Source organism: Macrosteles quadrilineatus, unplaced genomic scaffold, assembly GCF_028750875.1.
Source record: "Macrosteles quadrilineatus isolate MER2022 unplaced genomic scaffold, UCM_ALF_1.0 Scaffold_9__3_contigs__length_116548681, whole genome shotgun sequence".
Taxonomy (NCBI): Eukaryota; Metazoa; Arthropoda; class Insecta; order Hemiptera; family Cicadellidae; genus Macrosteles; species Macrosteles quadrilineatus.
This window is the reverse complement of record NW_026542602.1, coordinates 98474043-98483529: the sequence shown is the minus strand read 5'-3', so window position 1 is coordinate 98483529 and position 9487 is coordinate 98474043.

The following is a 9487-nucleotide window of genomic DNA, read 5'->3' as shown; positions in this document are numbered from 1 at the left end:
CCAGGTTGGAACAGGTTTACAATTGTTTCGGAACAAGTTTACAACTATTCGGAACAAGTTTACAACTGTTTCGGAACAAGTTTAGAACTAGTCTGGAACAAGTTTACAACTGTTTCGGAAAAGTTTACATTTGTTTCGGAACAAGTTTTCTAAATGTTTTAAATCAAGTTCAAAACTATTTTGGAACAAGTTTACAACTGGTTTGGAACAAGTTCACAACGGTTTTGGAACAAGTTTACAACTGTTTTGAAACCAGTTCACAACTGTTTAGCAACAAGTTTACAACTGGGTTGGAACAAGTTTACAACTGTTTTAAAACATGTTCACAACTGTGTTAAAACAAGTTTTTCAACGGTTTTAAAACAAGTTTAGAACTAGTTTGAAACAAGTTTACAACTGTTTCGGAACAAGTTTTCCAAATGTTTTTTAACAAGTTCACAACTATTTTGGAACAAGTTTACAACTGGTTTGGAACAAGTTCACAACAATTTTGGAACAAGTTTACAACTGTTTTGGAACAAGTTTACAACTGTTTTGAAACTAGTTCAAAACTGTTTTGGAACAAGTTTTTGAACTAGTTGGGAACAAGTTTACAACTGTTTCGGAACAAGTTTAGAACCAGGTTGGAACGGGTTTACAATTGTTTCGGAACAAGTTTACAACTGTTTCGGAACAAGTTTTCTAAATGTTTTTTAACAAGTTCACAACTGTTTTGGAACAAGTTTACAACGGTTTTGGAACAAGTTTAAATATGTTTTGAAACTAGTTCAAAACTGTTTTGGAACAAGTTTTTGAACTAGTTGGGAACAAGTTTACAACTGTTTCGGAACAAGTTTAGAACCAGGTTGGAACAGGTTTACAATTGTTTCGGAACAAGTTTACAACTGTTTCGGAACAAGTTTACAACTGTTTCGGAACAAGTTTAGAACTAGTCTGGAACAAGTTTACAACTGTTTCGGAAAAAGTTTACATTTGTTTCGGAACAAGTTTTCTAAATGTTTTAAATCAAGTTCACAACTATTTTGGAACAAGTTTACAACTGGTTTGGAACAAGTTTACAACGTTTTTGGAACAAGTTAACAACTGTTTTGGAACAAGTTTACAACTGTTTTGAAACCAGTTCACAACTGTTTAGCAACAAGTTTACAACTGGGTTGGAACAAGTTCACAACTGTTTTAAAACAAGTTCAGAACTAGTTTGGAACAAGTTCAGAACTAGTTTGGAACAAGTTCAGAATTAGTTTGGAAAAAGTTCACAACTGTGATAAAACAAGTTTTTCAGCGGTTTTAAAACAAGTTTAGAACTAGTTTGAAACAAGTTTACAACTGTTTCGGAACAAGTTTTCCAACTGTTTTTAAACAAGTTCACAACTGTTTTGGAACAAGTTTACAACGGTTTTGGAACAAGTTTAAATATGTTTTGAAACTAGTTCAAAACTGTTTTGGAACAAGTTTTTGAACTAGTTGGGAACAAGTTTACAACTGTTTCGGAACAAGTTTAGAACCAGGTTGGAACAGGTTTACAATTGTTTCGGAACAAGTTTACAACTATTCGGAACAAGTTTACAACTGTTTCGGAACAAGTTTAGAACTAGTCTGGAACAAGTTTACAACTGTTTCGGAAAAGTTTACATTTGTTTCGGAACAAGTTTTCTAAATGTTTTAAATCAAGTTCAAAACTATTTTGGAACAAGTTTACAACTGGTTTGGAACAAGTTCACAACGGTTTTGGAACAAGTTTACAACTGTTTTGAAACCAGTTCACAACTGTTTAGCAACAAGTTTACAACTGGGTTGGAACAAGTTTACAACTGTTTTAAAACATGTTCACAACTGTGTTAAAACAAGTTTTTCAACGGTTTTAAAACAAGTTTAGAACTAGTTTGAAACAAGTTTACAACTGTTTCGGAACAAGTTTTCCAAATGTTTTTTAACAAGTTCACAACTATTTTGGAACAAGTTTACAACTGGTTTGGAACAAGTTCACAACAATTTTGGAACAAGTTTACAACTGTTTTGGAACAAGTTTACAACTGTTTTGAAACTAGTTCAAAACTGTTTTGGAACAAGTTTTTGAACTAGTTGGGAACAAGTTTACAACTGTTTCGGAACAAGTTTAGAACCAGGTTGGAACGGGTTTACAATTGTTTCGGAACAAGTTTACAACTGTTTCGGAACAAGTTTAGAACTAGTCTGGAACAAGTTTACAACTGGTTTGGAACAAGTTCACAACGGTTTTGGAACAAGTTTACAGCTGTTTTGGAACAAGTTTACAAATGTTTTGAAACCAGTTCACAACTGTTTAGCAACAAGTTTACAACTGGGTTGGAACAAGTTTACAACTGTTTTAAAACAAGTTCACAACTGTTTTAAAACAAGTTCAGAACTAGTTTGGAACAAGTTCAGAACTAGTTTGGAACAAGTTTACAACTGTGTTAAAACAAGTTTTTCAACGGTTTTAAAACAAGTTTAGAACTAGTTTGAAACAAGTTTACAACTGTTTCGGAACAAGTTTTCTAAATGTTTTTTAACAAGTTCACAACTGTTTTGGAACAAGTTTACAACGGTTTTGGAACAAGTTTAAATATGTTTTGAAACTAGTTCAAAACTGTTTTGGAACAAGTTTTTGAACTAGTTGGGAACAAGTTTACAACTGTTTCGGAACAAGTTTAGAACCAGGTTGGAACAGGTTTACAATTGTTTCGGAACAAGTTTACAACTGTTTCGGAACAAGTTTACAACTGTTTCGGAACAAGTTTAGAACTAGTCTGGAACAAGTTTACAACTGTTTCGGAAAAAGTTTATATTTGTTTCGGAACAAGTTTTCTAAATGTTTTAAATCAAGTTCACAACTATTTTGGAACAAGTTTACAACTGGTTTGGAACAAGTTCACAACGGTTTTGGAACAAGTTTACAACTGTTTTGGAACAAGTTTACAACTGTTTTGAAACCAGTTCACAACTGTTTAGCAACAAGTTTACAACTGGGTTGGAACAAGTTTACAACTGTTTTAAAACAAGTTCACAACTGTTTTAAAACAAGTTCACAACTGTTTTAAAACAAGTTCACAACTGTTTTAAAACAAGTTCACAACTGTTTTAAAACAAGTTCACAACTGTTTTAAAACAAGTTCAAAACTAGTTTGGAGCAAGTTCAGAACTAGTTTGGAACAAGTTTACAACTGTGTTAAACCAAGTTTTCAACTGTTTTAAAACAAGTTTAGAACTAGTTTGAAACAAGTTTACAACTGTTTCGGAACAAGTTTTCCAAATGTTTTTTAACAATTTCACAACTGTTTTGGAACAAGTTTACAACGGTTTTGGAACAAGTTTAAATTTGTTTTGAAACTAGTTCAAAACTGTTTTGGAACAAGTTTTTGAACTAGTTGGGAAGAAGTTTACAACTGTTTCGGAACAAGTTTAGAACCAGGTTGGAACAGGTTTACAATTGTTTCGGAACAAGTTTACAACTGTTTCGGAACAAGTTTACAACTGTTTCGGAACAAGTTTACAACTGTTTCGGAACAAGTTTAGAACTAGTCTGGAACAAGTTTACAACTGTTTCGGAAAAAGTTTACATTTGTTTCGGAACAAGTTTTCTAAATGTTTTAAATCAAGTTCACAACTATTTTGGAACAAGTTTACAACTGGTTTGGAACAAGTTCACAACGGTTTTGGAACAAGTTTACAACTGTTTTGGAACAAGTTTACAACTGTTTTGGAACAAGTTTACAAATGTTTTGAAACCAGTTCACAACTGTTTAGCAACAAGTTTACAACTGGGTTGGAACAAGTTTACAACTGTTTTAAAACAAGTTCACAACTGTTTTAAAACAAGTTCAGAACTAGTTTGGAACAAGTTCAGAACTAGTTTGGAACAAGTTCAGAACTAGTTTGGAACAAGTTCAGAACTAGTTTGGAACAAGTTCAGAACTAGTTTGGAACAAGTTCAGAACTAGTTTGGAACAAGTTCAGAACTAGTTTGGAACAAGTATACAACTGTTTTAAAACAAGTTCACAACTGTTTCGAAACCAGTTTTCTAACTGTTTTAAAACAAGTTCACAACTGTTTTGGAACAAGTTTACAACTGGTTTGGAACAAGTTAACAATGTTTTTGAAATAAGTTCAAGAATGTTTTAACACAAGTTTACAACTTTTTTGGAAAAAGTTTACAACCAATTAGGAACGAGTTTACAACTAATTTGGAACAAGTTTACAACTGTTTTAAACAAGTCTTCCAACTGTTTTCAAACAAGTTCACAACTGTTTTGGAACAAGTTTACAACTGTTTTGGAATAAGTTTACATATGTTTTGAAACTAGTTCAAAACTGCTTTGGAACAAATTTAGAACTAGTTTGGAACAACGTCAACATTGACCTAGGATACTGCAATTAGACAAACCATCCTTTTATGAAATCGTGTTCAGTTGTGGTTACGTTTGGGGGTGCCTATATCAGCGCCCCCAAACGTGAAAATATCACTTTTATTTCAACTATGAATATATTGTAGTTTAAATTAACTAATATGGGAAATTACGATGTACATCAGTTTACAACTAATTTGGAACAAGTTTACATTTTTTAAACAAGTTTTTCAACTGTTTTAAAACAAGTTCACAACTGTTTTGGAACAAGTTTACAACTGTTTTGGAACAAGTTTACAACTGTTTTGGAACAAGTTTACAAACGGTTTTTAGACAAGTTTAAATATGTTTTGAAACTAGTTCAAAACTGTTTTGGAACAAGTTTTTGAACTAGTTGGGAACAAGTTTACAACTGTTTCGGAACAAGTTTAGAACCAGGTTGGAACAGGTTTACAATTGTTTCGGAACAAGTTTACAACTGTTTCGGAACAAGTTTACAACTGTTTCGGAACAAGTTTACAACTGTTTCGGAACAAGTTTAGAACTAGTCTGGAACAAGTTTACAACTGTTTCGGAAAAAGTTTACTTTTGTTTCGGAACAAGTTTTCTAAATGTTTTAAATCAAGTTCACAACTATTTTGGAACAAGTTTACAACTGGTTTGGAACAAGTTCACAACGGTTTTGGAACAAGTTAACAACTGTTTTGGAACAAGTTTACAACTGTTTTGAAACCAGTTCACAACTGTTTAGCAACAAGTTTACAACTGGGTTGGAACAAGTTCACAACTGTTTTAAAACAAGTTCAGAACTAGTTTGGAACAAGTTCAGAACTAGTTTGGAACAAGTTCAGAACTAGTTTGGAACAAGTTCAGAACTAGTTTGGAACAAGTTTACAACTGTGTTAAAACAAGTTTTTCAACGGTTTTAAAACAAGTTTAGAACTAGTTTGAAACAAGTTTACAACTGTTTCGGAACAAGTTTCCCAACTGTTTTTAAACAAGTTCACAACTGTTTTGGAACAAGTTTACAACGGTTTTGGAACAAGTTTAAATATGTTTTGAAACTAGTTCAAAACTGTTTTGGAACAAGTTTACAACTGTTTCGGAACAAGTTTAGAACCAGGTTGGAAAAGGTTTACAATTGTTTCGGAACAAGTTTACAACTATTCGGAACAAGTTTACAACTGTTTCGGAACAAGTTTAGAACTAGTCTGGAACAAGCTTACAACTGTTTCGTAAAAGTTTACATTTGTTTCGGAACAAGTTTTCTAAATGTTTTAAATCAAGTTCACAACTATTTTGGAACAAGTTTACAACTGGTTTGGAACAAGTTCACAACGGTTTTGGAACAAGTTTACAACTGTTTTGGAACAAGTTTACAACTGTTTTGGAACAAGTTTACAACTGTTTTGAAACTAGTTCAAAACTGTTTTGGAACAAGTTTTTGAACTAGTTGGGAACAAGTTTACAACTGTTTCGGAACAAGTTTAGAACCAGGTTGGAACAGGTTTACAATTGTTTCGGAACAAGTTTACAACTGTTTCGGAACAAGTTTACAACTGTTTCGGAACAAGTTTAGAACTAGTCTGGAACAAATTTACAACTGTTTCGGAAAAAGTTTATATTTGTTTCGGAACAAGTTTTCTAAATGTTTTAAATCAAGTTCACAACTGTTTTGGAACAAGTTTACAACTGGTTTGGAACAAGTTCACAACGGTTTTGGAACAAGTTTACAACTGTTTTGGAACAAGTTTACAACTGTTTTGAAACCAGTTCACCAGTTTTCGGCCTCAATGTCAATATTTAAATTCCAGTGAATTAACTGTTCATAATAAGGAATTATGTTTAGTCAAATTATATTTTAGAATACTGTGAATGTACTATAGTCAAAATTATTTTTAAACCCGAAATATTTGGTCAATTAAGTAAAAACAATATTTTTTGACCATAGATATGTGTTCTGTATTCTTGTAAAATATATCATACAGTTAATTATTGATTAGGTTTGTAACCAATAACGCATTAAAATTTCTCAAAAATGTGCACAGATAAGTAGTCTAGATATATTGAAAAGTTCCATGGGTCATATTTTAATATGACTAATCATTATGTTTATTTGTTTGAATTATTTGCATTATTATGATAAAATTATGTATTACCATTTTTAAAGTGAGTAATTGTTGTTGTGAGTAATCCTACATAGAAGACAGGTGAAGAGGTAAGTTTGCGCCTTCAATAGAATGAATGTCTGCAATGGAACAACAGCGCGGTTTGCCTAGTCCTTTTGGCAGGAGCTCAAATATTCCAGGTCCAACTGCTGTACTAACTAAATCAATTCTGTAGTTTGGAAAAACTAACTATTTCAGTTGCCTGTTACTTCTTAGAACCATGAAATATTAAAACCCCAACTACGTACAAGTTTTCTTATACTGCAGAGTGTAAAGTTTAGAAGTTGAGCACTTAGTAATGCAGAACTTTACCAGTTTTGGTTGGTTGAAATTTATTACTAACTGTTAAACTTAGCAAAACTGACGAGTAGTACAGTTGGATGCCTTAATTTAATTTCACATTCTGATGAATCTATATATTAATTTGAAACTGTTTTTCTTTGTCACAGCTATTTTGAGAGAACGGCTGGGCGTAGAAACTCGGTAGAGGTGTCTAAAGAAAGGTCTCGGTCTGTAGATGAGCCATCAAAAGAGAAGCATGGTGAATTCCCTTGGGGCTCTGCTCCAGTGGCCTTTGAATTCCCATCCCATGTTATTCTTATGGAGGAAAACGGGGTTTTTGTCACAGCTAATTTGAGAGAACGGCTGGGCGTAGAAACTTGGTAGGGGTCTCTAAAGAAAGGTCTTGGTCTGTAGATGAGCCATCAAAAGAGGAACGAGGTAAATTCCCTTGGGGCTCTGCCCCAGAAGCCTTTAAAGTTGCCTCTTCAGATTTGTTTACATTACGACCATACCGGTATGCATAATACACTACTTTTTAATGAAACAGCTGTTAATATTTAAATTGTGATTTATTGAATTTGACAAAATGAAGTACAGTATTTGCAATGGGTTTTTCTGATTTTAAAATGGATTTTTTTCTGCACCGTGTCATGTTTTGCAATATAATGTTCTATTACCAAATCAGTGGAAAATCCTAATATTACAGTAACTCTTAAAATTATTTCTTTTGGAGTTAACTTCTATTGTATGGGTTGGTTTCTGCCTTTTTTACAACTTCTTGGAGATTGTACGTAGGTGATATTCTTTGGCATATTGCTTCCGTAGACGAAACTTGGGTTGGTGTAATTATTAGAATGGAAAAGAGCGAGAAATCCTGGACAGTTTGATATAGGCTAAACATAAAACTGAATTAACACTGTTCTACATTTCTTGAGCAATCATTGAAATAACCGATTTGCAAACAATGGAAACATAGAAAAAGTCATAGAACACAACCAAGTAGAAGAAATGGGAATAATGTTTTTTTTTTCATTTATAATCGTTATCATAGACAACGTAATGCGGCTATGAGAGGGAAGAATTTGTAGAAAACACTAAAAAAACAAGATCAGCTTTTTGGAAAAAGATAAGATATTTATAAAAGATTTTGATTATATCTAACTGTTGTGTAGATTGTGAGTATTTCCATAATCTTTGAGTCGCCTGTAATGCTTCGCAATTGCTCGAATTCGAGCAACAGGTACACTAGTAAATGTTTAATTTGAAAGCAGTTATGCAGTTTGTAATCGGGTGGTTTACAAACTGAAAAAATTACATATTATGAACAATTATGTAAAAATGCATTCCATAAATCTAAAAATCTCGAAGGATTTTATCGGAAATCTTATCGGAAAAAACAAGTTTAATAAGTTTTTACTGTACAGTAAAAATGTAGTCACCCTGAATACTCTAGTACATAAATATTGCTACTATCATAAATATCTAGTCCAGGTCTGGAATTCGTTGTTTTGTATCACCAATATCTAGTTTAGTATCATTATTCTTTTAGATTAATATGTACTCTAATATCAACAATATCAATTCTAGTTAACTATCGTCAAATTATTGTCTAGTATGCCAGTTTTTTTAGAAAACTAACAATTTCAGAATATGTTCTAGTATAATCAATCTCAAATAGAATAATCAAACTAACATTTTCTTAGGTGAAGGTAAAAGCAACAATGTTCCTTTGAAATTGAATACATCTGTAAGTTGATCCTTATTAAGACCCACCCCTCTTCAGGTCGCAATAAATTTACATCAGGCTGTCTTTGCTAGGTTTATAATATAATGTACTGAAGGAGTATCTTTAAATTGCTGTATCAATACTTACTTTGACCACAATTTTGAAAATTATAAACAATTATGACAATATGTTTGCAAAATTTATTTTGGAAATTTCATCCAAAACTACGAGCCTTATAAAGAATTATAACAGTGCAGGAGGAAATGATCAGCAAAATATAAAAATACACGTTCGTATTTATTTATTTATTTAATTAATTATTAATTTCCATTTGATAGACCCAATTACAATAATGCAAACATTGGTGACAATCTTATGGCAAAAGATTTGATAGCTTGAACCAAAAACTTGAGTTCATAATTGTAAAAAGTCAAGTAAACATAGCAATATAAATAACAAGAATATTTAACAAATTATTAAAAAATAATGGGATTGTAACACGAATGAGCACGATGTGCAGTGTGCAAGAGAACGACATTTTAAGGTAACAAACAGGATAACAACACCCGTATGACGTGATAGAATATACACACATTTCTTGAACAAAAATCCCTACATTCATTATCATGACAGAACAACTAAATAACGTGTGTTTTTTAGAATTCACATATCTTGTTAGGCGTAGAGAATAATTTAAAATATACAAATCATTAAACAAATTACGCCAACACCTGTAATAACACAAAGACCGCATGTAGAGCTTCGGCATGGAATTATTACGAAATTGACAAAAAACAAAACAAATTATTAAAAATTAAAGTCAATCTATAAATCCAAATATTATAACCAAACATCCAAATGTTTGTTTGCTCCATATATCAAAATCCCAAAGACTGTTCTACGCCAACCTTTAATCTGATTCCGAGACTAAATCCATCAACCCTAG